This window comes from Simochromis diagramma, unplaced genomic scaffold, assembly GCF_900408965.1.
Source record: "Simochromis diagramma unplaced genomic scaffold, fSimDia1.1 OVJJ01000457.1, whole genome shotgun sequence".
Lineage (NCBI taxonomy): Eukaryota > Metazoa > Chordata > Actinopteri > Cichliformes > Cichlidae > Simochromis > Simochromis diagramma.
In genome coordinates this window covers 226,465-241,066 of record NW_024387277.1, presented here as the reverse complement: position 1 = coordinate 241,066, position 14,602 = coordinate 226,465, and the positions used below count along the sequence as shown (strand labels likewise).

At 40.4% G+C, this 14,602-nt stretch overlaps 1 long non-coding RNA gene across 1 annotated transcript; it reads right to left on the bottom strand.

The window, feature by feature from the left end:
- Window positions 1–5,426: 5,426 nt before the first annotated feature.
- LOC120715705 lies at window positions 5,427–10,069 on the bottom strand. The gene is made up of 3 exons (XR_005691722.1): window positions 10,054–10,069; window positions 7,503–7,505; window positions 5,427–5,590 (listed from the first exon to the last, which is right to left on the bottom strand). It is a non-coding gene; the product is annotated as an uncharacterized LOC120715705 (long non-coding RNA).
- Window positions 10,070–14,602: the final 4,533 nt, after the last annotated feature.

The following is a 14,602-nucleotide window of genomic DNA, read 5'->3' as shown; positions in this document are numbered from 1 at the left end:
TTTCTCTGTGTACAGATGTCAATTTGAGGTCACACCTTTCTCATAGTGTCATGTAAACATACAAGGATCCAAACGTCAAGTATTGGTGTTTATTCACACTCATCAAAACCAAGACAAAGTCAGAACACAAAATAGGAATTCCACAAATAAAAGGGAAAAAAAAGACAATCAGCCTACATCATGTCGTCTTTCTGGGTCTGGCCACAAAATTTCGTCCACATCGCATGCGATATCCTCCAGTCCAAGGCACCGGGGAAAATATCTCCTTGAATGCCGTATCCAGGCCTGACATGATGCCTGGTCAATATCTCCACATGCCTCCTCCATTGCCTGTAAAAGGGCTACCTGTTGATGAGGATGACGGTCATACACTTTCCAGCGCCAGGCAGAGAAGAACTCCTCGATGGGATTCAAGAATGGAGAGTATGGAGGGAGGTTGAGTGCCATGAAGGATGGATGGTCTGTAAACCAGTTGCGGACCAAAGCAGCCCTATGGAAACTAACATTGTCCCATATGATGACATATCGGGTCTGCTCTGGTCTCTGAACAGTGAGCATGTCATGCAAGGTGTCCAGGAATGCAATAATGTGTGCAGTGTTGTATGGGCCTATGGTTGCATGATGGTGAACAACACCATTTTGGCTTATAGCTGCACACATGGTTATGTTACCACCACGTTGTCCTGGGACATTGATGATGGCACGGTGTCCAATAATGTTCCTGCCACGTCTCCTGGTTTTACTGAGGTTACAGTTTTTTCTGATTGCTTAAGCACATTTTTTGTAACTATTGGCTAATTTTGCAAAACTCTTCACACAAATAAGAAAACCTGTCACCCAATAATCAAAACATTGTAGTTCTCTTGCAAAAGCAAACACAGCTAGATTAACTCTTCACACCTTCGTAAAAATGGTGTTTCCGTATCAAACAGTACACACAAGCCATCATCTACTAAGCACACAATGCGCCAACTGCACACTGATGGTATGAATACAAAACACATCTGGCTTTTGCTTTCTCTGTGCACAAGGTAGGCTATGTCAGTTTGAGCTCATACTTCTGTCATAGATCCATAAGCATAGAGGGATCCAAACTTCAAGTACTGGTGTTTATTCAAACACATCAAAACAAACACAAGTGTTTATTTCCAAGTATAGGATTATTTGCAATCGCCATAATGACTATATGGGTTACTCGGTCTGCAGTGAACATGCTTCCTCTGCCCCCAGCATCTGGTCATCTAGCAATTCTGTAAAGTAACAATTTCAGTATTTTTACATCAATGGTATTGGTGTGTTTCTCATTGGCATATGGCAGTGCTACAAATCTTTGTGCGAAGTGACTGTACTAACCGATTCTCATTTCAAAATGTCCTTATGATGCCTGCTACAGTGTAGCGGCTCGAGTTAGGCTGGACCCGTTGGCCAGCTTCCCTCAGGGTCATTCCACGGTTGATTACATGGTCCACTATTGTAGCTCTGATGTCATCAGCAATTCTATTTCTTACTCTTCCTACCCTTCCTCTCCCCCCTCCTCATCTTCCTCTCCCCCCTCCTCGTCTTCCTCTTGCTCCTCCTTGTCCTTGTCATCCTCTTCATCCTACTTCTTCACCTCCACGTCCTCTTCCTCGGCCTCCTCTACTTCTCACTCTTTCTGCTCCCTCCATTGTACTCCGCACACACAGCTTACCTGTATTATAGTGCTTAGGCTGATTGCAAAGTGAACTAATTATCTAAAAAAGTTTTCACATGTGAAAGTGTGCCAGACAGTTGGCAAAATAGTGTTAATGATAGCCATACATGTGTATACTTTTGCTAGGAGTGTGTTGGAAATTTGGTAATTGGGTGTTGTGCAGTGAATTGTGCCTACAGTTTTGCAAAGTGTGTGTTACAAAATTGCAAACTGAGTGCAAAGCAGTTTTTGTGCTTTTAGTTTTGCAAACTCAGTGAGTGGTTTTGCTATAAGTCTGAATAGTTTTAGAGATTGTGCTACAGGAATCACAGTTAGGGTTTAAGCATTCAGAAAAAACTGTAAAACCGGCCTCATCTACAAAAAGTAGCTCACGTCCCATTGCATCTGCTTCTAGTTCCACCACTCTCTGGACAAGACAAAACAAATGCAACACATCAGGCCCATGCACAGCACTACAGTATGCACTTCCAAATTCAGAACCAATGACACTAGCTTACCTGCACATAGTCATATCGCAGTTGCTTTACACGTTCTGTGTTTCTCTCAAAAGGAACTCTGTAAATTTGCTTCATTCTTATTCTGTGGCGCGCAAGTACACGACTTAGTGTAGAAATGCTTGCACTGTGTATATTTTGAAAGATGGTGTCATTATCAATTATGCGCTGCTGTATTTCACGCAGTCTTATTGCATTATTGGCAATCACCATGTTCACTATATGGGTCTCTTGCTCTGGAGTGAACATTCTGCCTCTGTCCCAACATCTGGATGTCTAGCAATTCTGTAAAGTAACAATTTCAGTATTTTTGCATGTATGGTACTGTTGTGTTTCCCATTAGAGTATGGCAGTGCTACAAAGTACTTACCGATTCTCATTTCGAAATGTCCTAATGATGCTTGCCACAGTGTAGCGGCTCAGTTTAGGCTGAACACGTTGGCCAGCTTCCCTCAGGGTCATCCCGTGGTTGATGACATGGTCCACTATTGTAGCTCTGGTGTCATCAGTTATTCTGTTTCTTACTCTTCTTACCCTTCCTCTTTCCCCTTCCCGTCCTCTTCTTGCTCCTCCACGTCCTCTTCCTCCAACTTCTTCACCTCCACGTCCTCTCCCTCGGCCTCCTCTGATTCTCACTCTTCTCACTCTTACTGCTCCTTCCATTGTACTCCACATAGACAGCTTACCTGTGGCCTGTTTATAGTGCTTAGGCTGATTGCAAAGTGGACTAATTATCTAAAACAGCTTTTCACATGTGAAAGTGTGCCAGACAGTTGGCAAATTAGTGTTAATGATAGCCATACATGTGTATACTTTTGCTAGGAGTGTGTTGGAAATTTGGTAATTGGGTGTTGTGCAGTGAATTGTGCCTACAGTTTTGCAAAGTGTGTGTTACAAAATTGCAAACTGAGTGCAAAGCAGTTTTTGTGCTTTTAGTTTTGCAAACTCAGTGAGTGGTTTTGCTATAAGTCTGAATAGTTTTAGAAATTGTGCTACAGGGATCACAGTTAGGGTTTAAGCATTCAGAAAAAACTGTAATACAGTGGAAGGACATCTCAGACTAATCACGTGCTGTGTATGTGGCCGGTCCCTAACCACATACAGTGGGCTGAAAAAGCCCTGAGTTACTATTTGTTTTGTATGTTTGTGACACGTAAATGTTTCAGATGATCATGATGATGACACAAGTGAACACAAAATGCAGTTCCTAAATGAAGGTGTTTATTATGAAGGGGGAAATATCCAAACCTACAGTGCCCCGTGTGAAAAAGTGATTCCCTCTCATCCTAATAACTTATCAGTCAAGCGTTTTGTCTTTGGCTGTGGAGGAATTTTGGCGCATTCGTCTCTGCAGAGTTGCTGTAATTCAGCCACATTGGAGGATTTTATAGCATTAACCGCCTTTTTAAGGTTCATGCTCAAATACAGCAGCACTTACCAACACTTTCCAGAGACCCTGGAATCAACAGAAAATGAATCAAACAGGATTTGTTTTGGATCTTAGCAAGGTAGAGTCATTCAGGTGTCACTGGCAAAGCTGAGCAATTCTTATTTATACAAACACTCCTGCAGCACATTCATGGACAGCCTGCTCGGAGCTCTCTGTATAGCTTATTTAACGAGTCACAAACACACAACAGCAGCAGATTGTTTACAGTTTTACTGCTGTTTACGTTCTGTGCCGCCATCTTGGATCGTGAACTCTGGGTATGCAGGGCTGCGCTGACTTTCCAAGTGGGAAAACCAAGTCGAGGGGGCATCCCACAAAAACACTTCTGACTGGGAACTGAATTTCCCAGTTCTGACGTAGTCATCTTCAACAACTCACCTCAGCATGGCTGCCATCAGTCAAAAGTGAGCTTCTCTGATTCAGCCTGTTCTGGGCTCCGTTCACCAAGTTTTACACAGTAAATAGACATGGATGCTTCTCACCGAGAGCCTTCGACTGACAGGAAAAAACTCGAGCAGTAATGCAAACACGCTGGCCAGCTACGACGACGTTATGAGGTGTGTCTAAATTTAGTGTTTTTGATCTCTCCGGGTTGACTGAAACATATTTGTCCCTTAGCAGCCACCATAGCTAGGATTACACACACTTTAATTGGGAAGGATAAGAAAACAGAACTGAGTTAACTACATCAGGTCGTGATCACAGTGACAGTGCTGTCTTTGGAGAAATGCCTCACCACCTCATCAGTACTGTTTTGCAGTAAAACGTCTCTGTTGCTTAGCACTAATTAGCGGATATGTAGCTATTGTATCTGCACCGTTCATGGCACTGCTTAGTTATTGCCTAATAACTAAGCATTGAACCTATTTATCCAAATCTGATGGTTCAAAGTGTTATTCTAATTTATGTTTCATCGGCGTCTCGGCCTGCATGAGTCTCTTCCTGTTCATCATGTGTGATCTCCTTGTCTATGTAGGTTCCCCGTGTGCTTCCCTCTCGTGTCCCTATCTGTTCCCACGTTCTTCTCCCTGTGTTCTGTGAGATTATTATATTATCTTATGCCATGTTATACCCCTAATTAAAGATTGTGAAATTATTATGTAGTTTTAGTTTGCATTATTCTCCTGAATTAGAAGAAGGTGATAACTATTACACTTATTAATTACTTATTTTTTATTATTACTTATTTGAGATTTTCTGTGTCCCTCTGCATGCATGTCTCCCCATCCGGATGGTTTATGCTCATAAAGTGTTGAATTGTATGAAATAAAAGATTGTTGATTGAGCATTTATACACCGAGTATTGTCCTTCCTTCAGCCCAAAGATCGAAAGAATTGGGAGGATTTAACAGTACCTACCTGTTCCCCCAGTCTGTCGTGTAATTCATGTCTGTGTGTTCCTTGTCCTATTGTCAAGTTTGGTTGTCATGTCTACGTCTCTCCATGTTTCCTGTTTTATTTTGAAAAGGTCTAGTGTTTCCCTGTTCAGTGTGTTAGTTTTACTTTTCCCTGTGGTGTTGTGATAATTTGTGTCAGCTGTGTCTCCCAGGTGCTTCCCTCGTTACCCATCTGTGTATTTCAGTCCTCTGTCTTCCTCTGTTCTTTGTCAGGTTGGCTGTGTCCCAATTCAGGGTCTGCACGCTTGAAGTACGCATTTTAAGTGCGATTACGTCACCGTCACGCGTCGACGGCTGTCCCAATTCAAAGTGTACTTCAAATACGTACTCCAAATGCGCCGTCGATTTCCCCAAATATCAAGCGTGTCACTACCCAATCCTTACCGGAAACCCGATCAGTACCCTGCATGCGCGAAAGGTGTCTACTTCCGGTCGAAGTGTTTTACGATAGTTACGGGTCAGAGTATCTGTTAAGATGTTAAGAATGATAAGTATCTCTTAAAACGCTTCCAATAATGAAACATTTCAATATAATGTGGACAAAAACGAAAAATAACTCCCCGATCATTACTGGGCATGTGCAAAGTCAGACCGTACAAATCGGGTCTACCCGATCCGTACCGTTCCACATAATAGCCCAATTTGGAACAATAGATATATACTGAGGAACAGAAAATCTATTTTTATTCAAGATTGGTTATCAAAGGGTGTTTGGGCAATTGCCCATTTTGTAGATGAGGAAGGACATGTTCTAGGACATCAAGATTTTTGCCAAAAATTTAATATCCAATTTTCTAAAAGTAAATTTAATCGGGTTATAAAATCCATTCCATTGTCACTTAAAAACATAGTTGTAAATGATATAATATATTCTGACATCTCCCCCAAGCTAAGGCAATTATATATAGATGGTATTCAGTTTTGTGATGTTAAATGCAATAATAAGTTTTCTTAGATCTTCATTAAGGAGTCTTTATTCTCCAAATTTACTTAGACGTAATTACATATTAAAAGATTTCCAAAGGGAAGAAATTGAAAAAATAAGAACTGATTATATCACCTTCCCTATCCCTCCTAAAGGGAAAGAAGTCCAATTTAAAATTTTGAATAAAATTTACCCGACAAATAGACTCCTTGGTGATAGATTCAAAATAGAAACGGGTAATTGTGTATTTTGTGAAACAGAAGAGGAGGATTTGGACCATCTATTCTTTTTGTGCAATTTTATACAAATATTTTGGTTGGATTTTCATACCTGACTTTATTCCAGTGGGATTCAAATTACCCCATTTACCTTAAATATGATAATGTTTGGAGTGTTTTTGAAAGAAAAGAAAGCTAATTATGGTGTTAGTGTGTTATTAATCTTGTGCAAGCAATTTATACATAAATGTCGTTTTTTTTTTAAGACCAAACCAACACTAGCTTACTGGAAAAACGACTTAAAACCTGTTGGTTAAATCTTTGACTTTGGTTAAGAAGAAAAAGGCTGCTTTTTTTGTTTCCTTTGTGGAAGATTTTGATTTAGTGAGTTAATAATCTGTTAAATTATGTGACCCCATCTTTATATTTTCTTTTTCCTATGTATAAAAGTTGCTAATATGTAAGGAATGTCTATTCTCTGACTGTGTAATATATGGTGCATTTTGTTTGTATGTTAATTTTACTAATAATAAAAAAAAATAATAAAAATAAAAAGTACTGAATATGATGTCACTTATTTATGTGTGAATGTTTAATAACGAAGAAAATTAAAACATTACTGTTGGCCACATGTCGGCAAAGTTATGTGACATTAGTGATGTTTGTACTTTCAGCATTAACTTGGTTTTAAAGCCTCTACTTCAAAAAATATATATAGTCGACCTTAATCTTACAGAGAATGTGATGATTTTATGGATAATTAAAGTCAGTCATATATCCACAAACACAACAGGCTGAAAGTCAGTGATGCTGCTCGGTTTGCAGTCCTGAATATCACGGCACAAGCAGGATTCACTGCACTGTTAATGTTATATTGCTGCCTCTGTTCGGTGGTGTCGAGCCAAACGGACTTTAACGTGTGTTTGAATGAGCTGACGGTTCACTCGTTAAGCTTAAAGAAAGATGCTTTAATCACAGGAGTCACACGTGTGTCCACTGTACCATCTGGGAACTCTTCTTGTTTAGCACTCGTAATAACACAAACACTAAATCCTGCTTCTCTGGTGCTGTTTTGTAGCAGTGTGCACACCTGAGACTGTCACCTGTCTGTCTGTCCTGCACTCTCTCTCTTTTTCTTTCTCTCTGACTGTTGAATAAAAGTATGAACATGTATTTATAAGTTACACTTGTGTTTGAATCCTGCAGCTTATCACACACTTGATTTCCATGTGTGACAACTGCAAGTGTCCAGAGTGAGGACAGACTGAGGACCCACTGCTGCACATCATCTGTGAGGCTTTGCACCCCTGATGATCCACCACGACAAACTCAGCAGTGTGTGCGGAAGAGGAGGAGGAAGAGCCAGCAGCAGCTGACAGATGGAGAGAATAGACAGACTGTTCCCTGTTTGTGAAGGACTGCTAGGAAAGTTTAAAATAACTAATTGTCTGTCCTGAATCAGTCTTATTAGGTAATGTTCAAATAATTTTATCATCCCAGTGTTTTCAGTGTGGGAGAAAGTACTCAGGGCCTTCAAGTTACACACTATGAAAGGCAGCAACAAGTTTAATATTCAGAAACCTAAAGTTTGTATCAGCAGCAGGATGGAGCTAAAAATAAATGTTTGTTTCAGTTCTATGAAGCTTTGAGTATTTTGGATTAGTAGTACTGCTGTGTTTGTTGCATCATATTGCTGTAATTGTTTATATGCTTTATATATTCTGAGGTAAGTTGATCTATAGTGTTACATCATATTCTATAAGGATGTTATGTGTTTGTATACTTTCTGCCCAGTTGACCCATTTAGCAGAAGTGAGCCTGTTTAAGGCCTCTGATATCTATTCTGTATGACCTTAAAGCAGTTATGACATGGTCTGATTTTCTCAACCAATAAAGGAACTATTGTCATATATCAGTCTACTCTCATTCTATCAGAAACAGTTATCACAGCTCAGACATTGTCTTTTTTACACATATATGTAAAGCATTGAGCCAAATTTAGTAATGCCCAAAATATTAAACGAACATATTTGTCTCTTATATAATAATCTGTAAATACACTGTCAAAGGTCCTTAGTATTTGAGTGAAGATTTAAGGTGATAGGAAAGATAAATACTGAACTTGAATCTTTGACACAGAGTTCAAGCTCACTGCTGTAATATATATATATATTTATATTTATATATGTGTACATAATACATATAATATATATATTGTACATATACGAAATATCGATCTGTATCTGTACATGATATATATATTATAAAAACACCCAGCACGCCCCTGCGGGCGGTTTATCCTTCAAGCTCGGGTCCTCTACCAGAGGCCTGGGAGCTTGAGGGTCCTGCGCAGTATCTTAGCTGTTCCCAGCAATACTGGAAGAGCATATGGGAGAAGGACGCAACCCATAACGGCAATGCTCAGTGGCTAGTGGATCTGAGGGCAGACCATAGCAACCTCCCTGAACAGGGTCCAGTAACCATCACAGTGGCAGATATCCAAGAAAGAGTCTCCAGTATGAAGAGTTGGACAGCACCAGGGCTCGACATGGTGCAACGTCTCTGTTGCTTAGCACTAATTAGCGGATATGTAGCTATTGTATCTGCACCGTTCATGGCACTGCTTAGTTATTGCCTAATAACTAAGCATTGAACCTATTTATCCAAATCTGATGGTTCAAAGTGTTATTCTAATTTATGTTTCATCGGCGTCTCGGCCTGCATGAGTCTCTTCCTGTTCATCATGTGTGATCTCCTTGTCTATGTAGGTTCCCCGTGTGCTTCCCTCTCGTGTCCCTTATCTGTTCCCACGTTCTTCTCCCTGTGTTCTGTGAGATTATTATATTATCTTATGCCATGTTATACCCCTAATTAAAGATTGTGAAATTATTATGTAGTTTTAGTTTGCATTATTCTCCTGAATTAGAAGAAGGTGATAACTATTACACTTATTAAACTGATTTGTATTACATTAGACTGCTGATTTATGGTGAATGAATGATATTGTTTTATGATGCATTATACTGCTGAGGTATAAGAAATACTGTTTTCAGAGAGTCATCGCCTTATTAGTCTGATTAGAAAAGAACAGAACATACTGCACAGGAAGCCAAGGTCATAACTTAGGCGCCGTGCGAGAGAAAGAATGTGGATGTTTAGGCTTTTACGACTAGGTCGGGGCCACTAGAGGCTATAAGAGCTTGAGTAACCCTTGCCCAGTTTGAGATTTTCTGTGTCCCTCTGCATGCATGTCTCCCCATCCGGATGGTTTATGCTCATAAAGTGTTGAATTGTATGAAATAAAAGATTGTTGATTGAGCATTTATACACCGAGTATTGTCCTTCCTTCAGCCCAAAGATCGAAAGAATTGGGAGGATTTAACAGTACCTACCCGTTCCCCCAGTCTGTCGTGTAATTCATGTCTGTGTGTTCCTTGTCCTATTGTCAAGTTTGGTTGTCATGTCTACGTCTCTCCATGTTTCCTGTTTTATTTTGAAAAGGTCTAGTGTTTCCCTGTTCAGTGTGTTAGTTTTACTTTTCCCTGTGGTGTTGTGATAATTTGTGTCAGCTGTGTCTCCCAGGTGCTTCCCTCGTTACCCATCTGTGTATTTCAGTCCTCTGTCTTCCTCTGTTCTTTGTCAGGTTGGCTGTGTCCCAATTCAGGGTCTGCACGCTTGAAGTACGCATTTTAAGTGCGATTACGTCACCGTCACGCGTCGACGGCTGTCCCAATTCGAAGTGTACTTCAAATACGTACTCCAAATGCGCCGTCGATTTCCCCAAATATCAAGCGTGTCACTACCCAATCCTTACCGGAAACCCGATCAGTACCCTGCATGCGCGAAAGGTGTCTACTTCCGGTCGAAGTGTTTTACGATAGTTACGGGTCAGAGTATCTGTTAAGATGTTAAGAATGATAAGTATCTCTTAAAACGCTTCCAATAATGAAACATTTCAATATAATGTGGACAAAAACGAAAAATAACTCCCCGATCATTACTGGGCATGTGCAAAGTCAGACCGTACAAATCGGGTCTACCCGATCCGTACCGTTCCACATAATAGCCCAATTTGGAACAATAGATATATACTGAGGAACAGAAAATCTATTTTTATTCAAGATTGGTTATCAAAGGGTGTTTGGGCAATTGCCCATTTTGTAGATGAGGAAGGACATGTTCTAGGACATCAAGATTTTTGCCAAAAATTTAATATCCAATTTTCTAAAAGTAAATTTAATCGGGTTATAAAATCCATTCCATTGTCACTTAAAAACATAGTTGTAAATGATATAATATATTCTGACATCTCCCCCAAGCTAAGGCAATTATATATAGATGGTATTCAGTTTTGTGATGTTAAATGCAATAATAAGTTTCTTAGATCTTCATTAAGGAGTCTTTATTCTCCAAATTTACTTAGACGTAATTACATATTAAAAGATTTCCAAAGGGAAGAAATTGAAAAAATAAGAACTGATTATATCACCTTCCCTATCCCTCCTAAAGGGAAAGAAGTCCAATTTAAAATTTTGAATAAAATTTACCCGACAAATAGACTCCTTGGTGATAGATTCAAAATAGAAACGGGTAATTGTGTATTTTGTGAAACAGAAGAGGAGGATTTGGACCATCTATTCTTTTTGTGCAATTTTATACAAATATTTTGGTTGGATTTTCATACCTGACTTTATTCCAGTGGGATTCAAATTACCCCATTTACCTTAAATATGATAATGTTTGGAGTGTTTTTGAAAGAAAAGAAAGCTAATTATGGTGTTAGTGTGTTATTAATCTTGTGCAAGCAATTTATACATAAATGTCGTTTTTTTTTTTTAAGACCAAACCAACACTAGCTTACTGGAAAAACGACTTAAACCTGTTGGTTAAATCTTTGACTTTGGTTAAGAAGAAAAAGGCTGCTTTTTTTGTTTCCTTTGTGGAAGATTTTGATTTAGTGAGTTAATAATCTGTTAAATTATGTGACCCCATCTTTATATTTTCTTTTTCCTATGTATAAAAGTTGCTAATATGTAAGGAATGTCTATTCTCTGACTGTGTAATATATGGTGCATTTTGTTTGTATGTTAATTTTACTAATAATAAAAAAAATAATAAAAAAAAAGTACTGAATATGATGTCACTTATTTATGTGTGAATGTTTAATAACGAAGAAAATTAAAACATTACTGTTGGCCACATGTCGGCAAAGTTATGTGACATTAGTGATGTTTGTACTTTCAGCATTAACTTGGTTTTAAAGCCTCTACTTCAAAAAATATATATAGTCGACCTTAATCTTACAGAGAATGTGATGATTTTATGGATAATTAAAGTCAGTCATATATCCACAAACACAACAGGCTGAAAGTCAGTGATGCTGCTCGGTTTGCAGTCCTGAATATCACGGCACAAGCAGGATTCACTGCACTGTTAATGTTATATTGCTGCCTCTGTTCGGTGGTGTCGAGCCAAACGGACTTTAACGTGTGTTTGAATGAGCTGACGGTTCACTCGTTAAGCTGAAAGAAAGATGCTTTAATCACAGGAGTCACACATGTGTCCACTGTACCATCTGGGAACTCTTCTTGTTTAGCACTCATAATAACGCAAACACTAAATCCTGCTTCTCTTGTGCTGTTTTGTAGCAGTGTGCACACCTGAGACTGTCACCTGTCTGTCTGTCCTGCACTCTCTCTCTTTTTCTTTCTCTCTGATTGTGTAATAAAAGTATGAACATGTATTTATAAGTTACACTTGTGTTTGAATCCTGCAGTTTATCACACACTTGATTTCCATGTGTGACAACTGCAAGTGTCCAGAGTGAGGACAGACTGAGGACCCACTGCTGCACATCATCTGTGAGGCTTTGCACCCCTGATGATCCACCACAACAAACTCAGCAGTGTGTGAGGAAGAGGAGGAGGAAGAGCCAGCAGCAGCTGACAGATGGAGAGAATAGACAGACTGTTCCCTGTTTGTGAAGGACTGCTAGGAAAGTTTAAAATAACTAATTGTCTGTCCTGAATCAGTCTTATTAGGTAATGTTCAAATAATTTTATCATCCCAGTGTTTTCAGTGTGGGAGAAAGTACTCAGGGCCTTCAAGTTACACACTATGAAAGGCAGCAACAAGTTTAATATTCAGAAACCTAAAGTTTGTATCAGCAGCAGGATGGAGCTAAAAATAAATGTTTGTTTCAGTTCTATGAAGCTTTGAGTATTTTGGATTAGTAGTACTGCTGTGTTTGTTGCATCATATTGCTGTAATTGTTTATATGCTTTATATATTCTGAGGTAAGTTGATCTATAGTGTTACATCATATTCTATAAGGATGTTATGTGTTTGTATACTTTCTGCCCAGTTTGACCCATTTAGCAGAAGTGAGCCTGTTTAAGGCTCTGATATCTATTCTGTATGACTTAAAGCAGTTATGACATGGTCTGATTTTCTCACCCAATAAAGGAATATTTCATATATCAGTCTACTCTTCATTCTATCAGAAACAGTTATCACAGCTCAGACATTTTCTTTTTACACATATATGTAAGCATTGAGCCAAATTTAGTAATGCCAACATATTAAACGAACAATATTTGTCTCTTATATATAATACATCTGTAAATACACTGTCAAAGGTACTTGTCTTTGAGTGAAGATTTAAGGTGATAGGAAATATAAATAACTGCAACTTGAATCTTTGACACAGAGTTCAAGCTCACTGCTGTAATATATATATATATTTATATTTATATATGTGTACATATACATATACATATATATATGTACATATACATATACATATAGATATGTATATGTACATGTATATATATATATAAAAACACCCAGCACGCCCCTGCGGGCGGTTTATCCTTCAAGCTCGGGTCCTCTACCAGAGGCCTGGGAGCTTGAGGGTCCTGCGCAGTATCTTAGCTGTTCCCAGCAATACTGGAAGAGCATATGGGAGAAGGACGCAACCCATAACGGCAATGCTCAGTGGCTAGTGGATCTGAGGGCAGACCATAGCAACCTCCCTGAACAGGGTCCAGTAACCATCACAGTGGCAGATATCCAAGAAAGAGTCTCCAGTATGAAGAGTTGGACAGCACCAGGGCTCGACATGGTTCACACCTACTGGCTGAAGAAGCTGACTGCACTCCACGAGCGTCTGGCAGCACAAATGAACCAGCTGCTAGTTAACAAGAGACACCCGGAATGGCTAACCGAAGGTCGGACGGTCCTGATCCCCAAGGACCCCAAGAAGGGACCGGTCCCATCCAACTACCGACCAATAACCTGCCTCAGTACTACATGGAAGCTCCTGTCAGGCATCATATCGGCTAAGATGAACAGGCACATGGGTCAATACATGAATGGGGCACATAAAGGGATTGACAAGAATACCAGAGGCGCAAAACACCAGCTACTGGTAGACAGAACAGTCAGCCGAGACTGCAAGACCAGACTGACCAACCTGTGCACTGCCTGGATTGATTACAAGAAGGCCTATGACTCAATGCCCCACAGCTGGATACTGGAATGCCTAGAATTGTACAAGATCAACAGGACCCTAAGAGCCTTCATCAGGAACTCAATGGGGATGTGGCGCACAACACTAGAGGCCAACTCCAGGCAAATGGGAACCATGAAGAGGCCACTAGAAAGGCTGCAACCACCAAGTACCTGCAGAGGGTCAGGCAAGTCCTGAGGAGTCAGCTGAACGGTAAGAACAAGATCTGGGCCATCAACACCTACGCCCTGCCCGTGATCAGGTACCCTGCTGGGGTAATAGGCTGGCCAAAGGAGGAGATAGAAGCCACTGACATAAAGACAAGAAAGCTCCTTACCATGCATGGAGGGTTTCACCCCAAGTCCAGCACCCTGAGGCTGTACGCTAAGCGGAAGGAAGGGGGCCGGGGACTGGTGAGTGTCAGCACCACAGTCCAGGATGAGACAACGAACATCCAAGAATACATTGGGAAGATGGCCCCAACTGACCGAGTGCTCAGTGAATACCTCAGGCAGCAGAAACCCAAGAAAGAGGAGGGAGACGAGGAACCATCATGGAAGGACAGGCCCCTGCACGGTATGTACCACCGGCAGATAGAGGAGGTGGCTGATATCCAGAAATCCTACCAGTGGCTGGACAAAGCTGGACTGAAAGACAGCACAGAGGCACTAATCATGGCAGCACAAAATCAAGCTCTGAGCACAAGATCCATAGAGGCTGGGGTCTATCACACCAGGCAAGACCCCAGGTGCAGGCTGTGTAAAGATGCCCCAGAGACAATCCAGCACATAACAGCAGGGTGCAAGATGCTAGCAGGCAAGGCATACATGGAACGCCATAACCAAGTGGCCGGCGTAGTGTACAGGAACATCTGTGCCGAGTATAACCTGGAAGTCCCAAGGTCAAAATGGGAGA